General features: G+C 42.9%; 1 long non-coding RNA gene across 1 annotated transcript; it reads left to right on the top strand.

The window, feature by feature from the left end:
- The first annotated feature begins 5408 nt into the window (after window positions 1-5408).
- LOC140522298 (uncharacterized) lies at window positions 5409-9908 on the top strand. The gene is made up of 2 exons (XR_011973268.1): window positions 5409-5764; window positions 9242-9908. It is a non-coding gene; the product is annotated as an uncharacterized lncRNA (long non-coding RNA).
- The last annotated feature ends 731 nt before the right edge of the window (window positions 9909-10639 follow it).

Raw genomic sequence — 10639 nt, forward strand, 5'->3', positions numbered from 1 at the left:
TATCATCCCTTCATATTCAACTCACCCTGTGCCCTCCGTCTATATATATAATCCCTCTAACTACCCTAATACTAAGAAAAATCTCAAGTTACAAATATTATCTTTCCATGTAGGAATGTAGACAGGTCAGCTTTAGTGAGCCCTTATGATTTTTCTTTCCTATTTACCTTTTCATGCTTCTCTTGATTCTTGTGTTTCAAAGTCAAATTTTTTTATTCATCTCTGGTCTTTTCAACAAGAATGCTTGGAAGGAAGTCCTCTATTTCACTGAAATTCTATTTTTCCCCCTAAAGTATTATAATCAGTTTTGCTGGGTAGGTAATTCTTGGTTTTAATCCTAGCTCCTTTGACCTCTGGAATATCATATTCTAAGCCCTTTGATCCCTTAATGTAGAAGCTACTAGATCTTGTTTTATCCTAATTATGTTTCCACAACATTCAAATTGTTTCATTCTGGCTGCTTGCAATATTTTCTTCTTGACCTGGGAGCTCTGGAATTTGGCTGCAATATTCCTAGGAGTTTTCCTTTTGGGATCTCTTTCAGGAGGTGATGGGTGGATTCTTTACCCTCTGGTTCTAGAATATGAGGGCAGTTTTACTTGATAATTTCTTGGAAGATGATATCTAGGCTCTTTTTTTGATCATGGCTTTCAGGGACTCCAACAATTTTAAAATTTTAAACAATTTTAAAATGATCTCTCCTGGATCTATTTTCTAGGTCAGTTGTTTTTCCAATGAGATATTTCACATTGCTATTTTTTTTTCATTTCTTTGGTTTTGTTTTATAATTTCTTGATTTTCATAAAGTCATTAGCTTCCATCTGCCAGTTTTTGTTCATTCCCACAGCCATTTACTTGACTTCTGAGTTCTTTGTCAAAGTAGTTCTCTGCTTCCAGTGGGGGTGGGAGAAATGTACTGTCAACTGCTCAATCCCCCACAATCTGTGGGCCTAGAGCTCTAGAAACAGCAACTGCCACTGATATTGCCCCTGCTGCTGCTGTGGCTGCCACGGGCTCCTCCACCTTCTCTGCCACCCTGGAGATGGGGTCCAACCACGCTACTCTCTCACATAGATCCAACAGCTTTTTTCCACTGACCTTCCAATTTGTCCTCAGTGTTTTGGGGTTGTGAAGTTTGGAAACCACTACAGGTGCTAGTGATTCAGTCTCCCCATAAGCCTACTCTGGTCCCATCTGTGCAGGCACAGCCCATGCTGGACTGCACTCTGCTCCCAGCACTGCTTGATAGAGGTTTCCCATTGACCTTCTAGGCTGTCTTGGACAGGAATTTGCTTCATTCCATCATCCTGTGGGTTCTGCAGCTCCATAATTTGTTTAGAGTCATTTTTTTACAGGTATTTGACTGGGTTTGGGGGGAGAACTGTAGCAAGTCCTTGTTTTTACTCCACCCTCATGGCTGTACCCTTGATTTTCTCATCTTTGAAATGAAGGGGTTGCACTAGATGACCTCAAAGGTCTCTTCCAGTTTTATATTTCTATGAATATGAACATATTTTGGGAGTGGCTTATTTGTAAAATTGTTCAGGTTTCTCTGCTGTATCAAAACAAAACATGTCTACTTAAATCCATCAGTCCTATAGAGTTAGAAATGGGACTTAAACTTTAACCATTTATTCATTCATAAAAGATATAAAAAAGTGCCTACTGTGTTCAGAGCACTGTGCTAAATTTTGAGACAGATGCCAAGTTTAAATAAGACAATTTCTATCTTTAAGAAACTTGCAGTCTGAGAGACAAGACAAAATAGATGGTTGTAAAACACAATATTACATGATATTTACATTAGATTGTTGGAAAATAAAGCCCTATGTGAGATGACCATGTTTCCCAACAGAGGACAGAGATCCTCTGTACATATACCTTCAGAGACTCTGTCCTACTAAGACTAGGGGATGGGAAGAAGAGTTAATACTTTCAGATCTGGGAATGTGTTCTGGGGCAGAACTACCTAGATTTTGAATCTAGTCAAATCTCCCCTCAATCTTCCTAATCTAACTGACCTTAAAATATGCTTCATCCCCTCTGGCCATCCACCAATATATCTGCCCAGTTTGCAGCCTCAACTCATTGATCCATCCCCTATTCCCCCTGTCTGCCTCTTGCTCAAGGTACAATAATCAGTTCAATTTCTTGTACTCAAAAGGGCATGCTAATATATTGCCCTATGGTTCCACTGACAATCCTTATGACTGCCTAGTCTAGATTAAAGGAGCTTTGACCATGAATATTGTCTACCTCTGATATTCTAGAATGTAAACTTCTCAAAGACAGGGACTGCCCAATTTTCGTATTTGTATCTTTAGCATCAATACCTAAAACATAATAAGTCATAGGCTTGCATAAAGGGTTAATGGGGGTCAACAAGAATACTCTAAAAAATCATTCCCACAAACTCTTTGAAAATTATACTCTATGCACACTTATACCATCTTTGCTTAGTATTTACTATGTTTGTTGATTGATTGACACCAGTTTAATGGAGGGGGGGCAGGAATTAGGAAAGGCTTGCTGGAGGAGGTGGCATGTGAGTTCAGTTTTGCAGTATGGATAGAATATCAACAGGAAAAGGAAAAGAAGTACACATCAGGCATAGGGAACAGTGTGACCAAAGATATGGAGAAGAGAAAGTACAAGGAATGTCCTGAGAGCAGAAAGTTATCTGCTTTGGTTAGATCATTTCTGCACATATGCAGAAATGAGTATATGAGATGCAACTTGAAAGATAAAAGGGCACAAGCTTGTGGATGGCCATAAATGCCAGGGAAAAGAGTTTGAACTCTCTTTTACCACATGGCCCTACTCTTCCCAATCCCCAATTTTCTCCTTTAACTAGACATCCAGACTTCCATTATACCACACTCCATTTCTCCTCTTATCCCCTGGTCTCTCTAAGCTCTCGCCCTCCTTCTCCCTCTACTTCCTTCCTTCCCACCCCCACCTCCTAATTGGCTCCTCTTCTTCTCCATCACTCTTAGGCCTATCCTTTCCATTACATGAAGAATCTTCAAAGAAAACAAGTTCTTGACTTTCTGGTTCTGAGGGTGGATTGCCTTTGTTCCGGTGACTTTGATCCCTTCCTAAGAGGTGGTGTTCTTCCTTCTATTATGTTCTCCACCACCACCCCTAACACATACATACTTGTTTAATTTCCCCCAAGTCCAAGTAACAAGGGGGTGCAATGCCATCCTTCCCTGAAAGAGAAGGAAGAAGGATTGAGGAATCATGAGCTCCCTGACCTAATGGTGGCTATAAATGATACAGGTTCCGTGGGGAGATGAAGAAAAAATACCAAGATAAAGACAAAGAAGAAAGGGAGAAGGGGAGAGACAGAGATAGACAGAGACAGAATCTAAAGGAGAACAGGAGAGTTTAAGGAAAAGAATGATGTGAATGAGGAGGCCTTTGGTGGAGTGAATTCTCAAGGTTTAGGCATCTTGCTCTCCCAACACCCAACCTAGAAATTTGACCCTTGCTGAGAGTCAGCCATCTGGCTTCTTGTACCTAGTGGATTATATTGAAATGAAAAAAAATATTCTTCCCCTAATCCTGGCTACTGGTGTTTCTTCTTGGGTTCTGAGATAATAATGGTAAATAGATTGATTTTAGGGAGAGGGACCTTGAGACCCATGAGAAGAAAAAGAATATCCATGAGTGTCTGGGAGAGATGATTTAGGCTGTCCCCCTCCCCCACTCCAATCCCCAGCTCATAGTCACCAACTTTCACTCTACTCCCAAGACTATAAAGAATTAATCTCCTAGACTCCTGAAGTTATAGACTCCCAGAGTTGAGGGAGGAACTTCCCACAGTCCACTGAGATGCAAGAGTACCTGTGGGGTCAGGTTCAGGTCTCACCTCAGCCATTACCTACATGACTTTGGGCATAGAATTTGCATCTTGGTAGCGAGGTGTGATAGTGGATAGAAGGTAGATCTAGAGTCAGAAGGATCTGAGTTCAAATGTCATCTGCCTCACCTAAAAAATAAAATAATAGTTATACCTATTTCACAGAGTTGTTGTGAAATTCAAATGAGATCTATATAAAGGGATAAAATAGGGGTTATTACAGAATTTTATAAAGAATTTAACACAGTAACTGGCACGTAGTTGATGTTTATCTTTCATTTTTGAGGAGGACCAGAGATATCACAGGGTGATGTGATGGACTCGTGCATGAATTAGATTTAGGTGAGGCAGAGTTACACAAAATTATCAGCTTCACTCTCTCTTCTAGAGTCATCAAAGTCCAGTGACAAGACAAAAGTCGGGATGACTGGCGATGGCACAGGACACAATGGATGACAATGTCTGACCAACCTCTAAGAGCTCTGCAGCACCTGCTTCAGCTGCCTTCATGATCGTTGGAATAAATTGTTCTTGTCCACTCATTCGTCACATTCTTGGGGTAGATATCCCCCTAACTTCTACCTGAAGGCATAGGGTAGACACTTAAATGCTTGTTCCCTCCCTTCCCTTCCAGACCTCAATTTTATTATGTATACAATGAGAGGGGTTAGAACATTCCCTTATTCAACTTATTTCTGAACAGGAATCTCTTCCACAGTAGCCCATGACAGGTGACAGCCTCCACTTGAAGACCCTAAATGACAGAAAATTCACTACCTAGCAGTCCATTCCAGTTTTGGACAGCTCAAATTGCTAAGAAGTTTTTTCTGGTATAGAATCTACCTTTTCTGCAACTTATTTGTTCCCATTTCTGCCTTCTCAGCACAACAAAACAAGTATAATTCCTCTTCTATATATGACAGCTGTCATGTCTCTGTTAAACTTTCTCTTGCTCAGGTTAAATAAAATCCCAGTTCTTTCAATCAATCTTCATATAAATGGTTTCTGGTCCCCATAGCAAATTGTTCATCCTCCTTTGAAAAGACTCCAACCTGTCACTATGCATTATAAAGATGTGTGGAAATCCGGACCTGAAGGCCCAGATTCAGGTTGGAGGCTGGAATGAAATGAGACACTTACAGTCTAGACTTGAAGTGGACATTATTTCCCCTCCCCACCTCCCCTCCTCCCCCCAGAGCCCCTGGGTTGAGAAATGTCTGTTGAGTTTCTAGGCAAGGTTGGGCCTAGTAGCCACTTTCTGTTAGTGGCTACACTCTCTGTTGTACCCCTTGCCTAGTAGCTGCCTGGGCCCCCCTCTCTGTTGTACCCCTTTGCCTAGCAGCTGCCTGGGCCCCCCTCTCTGTTGTGCCCCCTTGCCTAGCAGTACCCAGGAACCCCTGTCAAAACTGTTCTGTGAAAAATGTGTGCTATTGGAACTGCAAGGCTGTACCGGGAAGTGCTAAGATGCTTAAAAGGCACACACACCTTTGTTCAGGACAGCCGCCGGCTAATAAAGGTGCTCCCAAATTCTCAATTGACTCTTGCCTGTGCCTGTCTCGGTCCGTCCATTTCACTTGGAGGTACCACCGAGATAGCCTTTGGCTCTGTGAGCACAGGCACCTGCCCGTACTTTTTTTTTTTTCTCTGAGACTGCCATTGGCTCTGTGTGCACAGGCAACCTGCCCGTGCTTTTTCTCGATCCGTTCAACCGAGACAGCCTCTGGCTCTGTGTGCACAGGCAAACCGTCTGCCCTGGATGGCCCGACTGTGCTTTGGCTTCAGGGGGTGGCCACCGGGATGGATGTTCCCCGGCCCGATCTCAAAGCACAGCCATGCGAACCAGGCTCCCAGTAGCAAAATTCCTCTGATCTGGCCATTTTGAGCACCCTGTCTGTGTAGGTGAGTACTCTTGTAGAGTAAGCGGCAAGGCTGGACGCAGCGGGAAATGCCCTTACTGGCCTCCGTGGGACACTGTGTGAGGTCCTGTGTGGACTCTCCTGTATTTTGGGTTTCTGAGAGTCCTGGACCACTTGACTGACTCTGCACTCTGTATCTGTCTGGCTCTCCTGTATTTTGGGGTTTCCGAGAGTCCAGACCGCTTGACTGAGTCTGCATTCTGCATTTTGACTGTCTCCTGTTTTGTGTTTTTGTTTGACCCCCAGTTTAATCGGACTTTGTATCTTACTCTCCTTTTCCGGTCTCATGGGCCAAAGACATTCAGGTCCCGTTGCAGTTCATGATAAAGTGTTTTAAACAATTCCAACAAGCTGCAGCTGGTTATGGGTACAAAGTCTCCAAGGAGAAATTAACTTTACTCTGTCAACAAAAGTGGCCCACATTCGGGGTGGATTGGCCACCCGAGGGGACTTTTGATAAATCCATTGCAGGATGTGCGTGGAGAATAGTGAATGGGGATCCAGACCATCCAGATCAGATCCTATATATCAGCATCTGGATAGATGTGATTACCCGCCCTAACCCTAAGGTCTCTCTAAAGCCTCCCCACACACGGGGAAGAAGAAAAGAAAAAAAGAAAAAAGAAAAGACACCTCAGAGATAAGGCTGTGAAACTCGCAAGTTTGAAAAGGAGGAGACTAGGCACCACTGGACTTTGTTCCAGAGTCTCCCTCACTTCCACTTGCCGTTTCACAACTTTTTCTTTCAAAAACATTTTTAAGGAGTGGACACAGATGCGAAATTTTCTTGAGTAAAAGTTAGAACCATCAAGATTTTTGTTTTACTCTATAATCCAGAAATGGTGTTAGAGAAAGCAATTTGTAATCTGAATTTTGTTGAAACTAAAAGATGTTGGAAAAGTTGTGTAAAGTCAGTTATGTTATTTAGAAAACCAGGTATTTTCACCTTGGCCTGTTAAAAAAGTTACAGCTAAAAAGCTGCTGTTTTAATGCTAAACCTAAAATTGTTAATTGATTACTATGTGTGGAAAGAAATGAATGGAGTAATAATTTATTTAGACTGGTTCTGCGCATTCAGAACAGTCCTCCTGTGCGTTTGGGGTTGGCAGGCATGGGATCCGTGCTAATTCCTTTTGTTTTGTAAAACTGCCAAGGCCCCTTTCGTGTGGACACAGTCATCAGTCCTAAGAAAAATTGTTTGGCTTATATAATTCATTAACAATGAATGTGACTTGCTCAAAAGTTGTAACAATTGGCTTTTATATCAGGACAAGTTTTAAATTTGAGAAAGAAGGATCTGAAATGAAATCTCTTATGTATGTGAGTCCTGTTAATCTTCATTGCTTATTTCAAGTCCATGGGAATACAAATAACTGTATTTGGCTTTAAGTTGGGATTAGTGAAATTTGCTGTTTAAAGTAAAAGCATTTGGGACCATAAATATTTTTGTTTAAGTTTGAATTTGGGTGTAGTTGTCTGCATTAAATCAGTATCTGAAAGAATATGCCACAAGTTACTCAGACGGACTGTTATCCCGCATCCTGTACTGTTATCAGGTGAAATTTGTATCTGGAGAGGAAACACCAAGAGGATAATTCTAGACTCAATCTAGGATGGGATTCTCCTGGTCAGTTTCCCCACTGTGTCCTTTTAGAAAGGAATATTTCCCACCTGACTGTTCCTGAGTCTGGCTATAATACAGATACTGCATGATTGGAAAATTTCACCCCTACCTGAATTCAAACAGAGTCAAGGATGTTCCTTAGCCAATGTGAAATTATAGTCATATCTGAAACCTGATTATTGGAACTTGCTATTCTAAGATGTCATGGGACTATTAACTGACTGTTCTTCTGAGTCTAACTGCAGGTGAGGATAGCAAGAAAGGTGGTCTGAGCCTCTGATCCATGATGTCAGTAAGCCTGTGAGATGCTGGTATGAAGTGCAAGAAGTGATCTCATGGTAAAGTTGGGAGAACGGCTGTTCAGCCTGGGCTGAGGTAGGATTCTCCTGACTCAATTTCCCCACTGACACCTGGCAGACTTTAAGCCTGGCTGAATGCCAGCTGACAATCTGCTCCTGCCTGGAATTAACATGAAGTTAGGGAGATGTTGCTTCCCTGCAATGTCCCTACTCTTAGTAGCAATTTCCTATAGTCAAAAGTCTTGTAAGTTTAATATCAGATTTATGAAATAACGGATTATTGGTAGGGGAACATCTGAGGCTAAGTCTAAAATTAAGCTATCAGGTTTAGGACTTTAGATCTTAGTGTAAGATGTAAATATTGGGTTCCAATGTGGATTTCTTAAATATGACAATTGGCCAAAGTCCCAATTTTGATTTTGTAGTGTGATAAAGGTATAGAGCTTAAGAATGGTCATCTGAAATGGTATTAAGGTCAGTATTGTAGGAGAGTGGACATCCAAATTTCTACAAGAAGATAAAGAATGTGCAGAGATGCTGTGCTGAAGATGACTGAAGGAGCATCTAGATCAGAAAACTGCATCGGAGGATGTCCCTTCCCAGATGAGATGGAACCTCTGAATGGATAATTCATTGATCTACCTTTGTATCTTAAATCTCTGTATCTGTACTTATAACATGGATAGTCCCCTTGTAAATAAAGGGGATAGATGAAGGGAAGAATGTATAGGGGAAAGAATGTGAGGATTGTATTTAATTTTCCATGAGGCCTTTCTCCTTGGATACCTGAGTTTCGGGTATCCAGGGCTTGTGGACGGTCGGTTGGTTTCCCCCCCTTACCAACTACCAGCTTTCTTTGTGAAAGCACTGTGGGCTGTAGCTAAAACCTGGAAGTCACTCAAATCTCCCTACTGTTTGTTGTAGTGTTGTCTTGCTTCTCCCCCTCCCCTCTTTTCTAAAGTCACATGAGCAATTAAGTGGGATTCTCTGCGTTAGGGTCCGTAAGTTGCTTCCCTCCACCAGGTTCCCCGACCTGATGGAGGGACGTCCCTTTCTCGAGAATTGTAATATAACCTATCACCCCCTGAATCGTCAAGTTCCTCATACTGGTTAAAGACCTAACCCCTCCAATGTTGGGACCCTGTGAGGCAGGGTCAGCTCTACATCCAGTCTCAGCAGGAAGCAGTTTCAGAAGCCGAGAACTTCATCCCTTATCCCAAAATATGTTGGGTCCCATCTGCTTAAAGGGAGACAGGGTGGGATGCTTGAGTACATGTTCAGGCTAGGTAGAAAGGATGAATAGGACCTTGAAGGAGCATATTGCTGAGCTTAAGGTTGAAACTGGCGAGACCTGGGTGAGTCTCCTTCCTTTTGCCCTGCTTCGGGGTAGGTGTACCCCCAATCCTGAGGCTCTCTCTCTCTCTCTCTGTCCCCCTTTGAAATCATATTCAGAGTAGCCCCCCGGTTGTTCCTTAAGCTGTTAATTCTGGGTGTTGGCTTCCTGACTTTTCTAATGCTGCCCTCCTAAACCTTACAGGTTCTGCGTGAGGTCCAGAGTGCTCTCAAATCCTTATATCAAGCAACAACTACCCCGGAGATCCTCGCTTGAACTCGGTGGACTGGGCCTTTTCAAGTGATCCTGTCAAATTTATCAACGGTTAAGGTCGCAGGACGCAAGGTGTGGATACATCGTTCACACATCAAGCCAGTCATACCCCTTTGGACTCTGATGAGTCCCTCATTTAAATTAGTTACATGAAAAGGGGGGAGTGAAGTGGACATTATTTCCCCTCCTCCCCCCAGAGCCCCTGGGTCGAGAAATGTCTGTTGAGTTTCTAGGCAGGGTTGGGCCTAGTAGCCACTTTCTGTTAGTGGCTACACTCTCTGTTGTACCCCTTTGCCTAGCAGCTGCCTGGGCCCCCCTCTCTGTTGTACCCCTTTGCCTAGCAGCTGCCTAGGCCCCCATCTCTGTTGTACCCCTTTGCCTAGCAGCTGCCTGGGCCCCCCTCTCTGTTGTGCCCCCTTGCCTAGCAGTACCCAGGAACCCCTGTCAAAACTGTTCTGTGAAAAATGTGTGCTATTGGAACCGCAAGGCTGTACCGGGAGGTGCTAAGATGCTTAAAAGGCACACACACCTTGGTTCAGGGCTGCCACCTTTGTGGACAGCCGCCAGCTAATAAAGGTGCTCCCAAATTCTCAATTGACTCTTGCCTGTGCCTGTCTCAGTCCGTCCATTTCAGACTCAATTTCCTGAGTTCAAATCTGGCCTCAGACATTTACTAGGGGTGTGACCCTGGACAAATCACTTAACTCTGTTTGCCTCAGTTTCCTCATCTGTAAAATGAACTAGAGAAGGAAATGGCAAACCATTCCAGTATCTTTACCAAGAAAACCCCAAAGGGGTAACGAAGAGTCAGACATGGTGGAACAACTGAATAACAAAACCACTTACTATGTACTAGGAACCTTATAAAAACTTCATAAAGTAAATGTCATTATTATCTCCATTCTACAGTAGATGAAACTGAGGGAAGCGAGAGCAATTGACTTCTCCAGGGTACGCAGCTAGTTAAGTATCTGAGACTGAATCTGAATTCAGGTCTTCCTGACTCCGGGCCCAGCACTCTACGTACTGCACTACCTAGCAACTACCCAACAACTTTAAAACCAAAAGACTGTTTATTTACCCTCTTGAGTTTATTTAGGGAAAGGATAGGTTGATCCCCACTAAGAATGCTGAAGGAAGAGTTTCTGCTTCCTGGCATGCCAGCTTTTTGTACTAAAGACTACCAAGAGACAGATAATTAAACCCTGCAGAGAGTTTCAAATCCTTTTAACTACTGTATAACGGAGGAGATTGAGGGTGCTGCCAATATTGCCCTCTCTCCCTACCCTCTTTGTCTCTGAAGGTTTAATTAGTCACAGTCTGTTACAA

This window comes from Notamacropus eugenii, chromosome 2 (genome assembly GCF_028372415.1).
Source record: "Notamacropus eugenii isolate mMacEug1 chromosome 2, mMacEug1.pri_v2, whole genome shotgun sequence".
In the NCBI taxonomy this organism is placed as follows: domain Eukaryota; kingdom Metazoa; phylum Chordata; class Mammalia; order Diprotodontia; family Macropodidae; genus Notamacropus; species Notamacropus eugenii.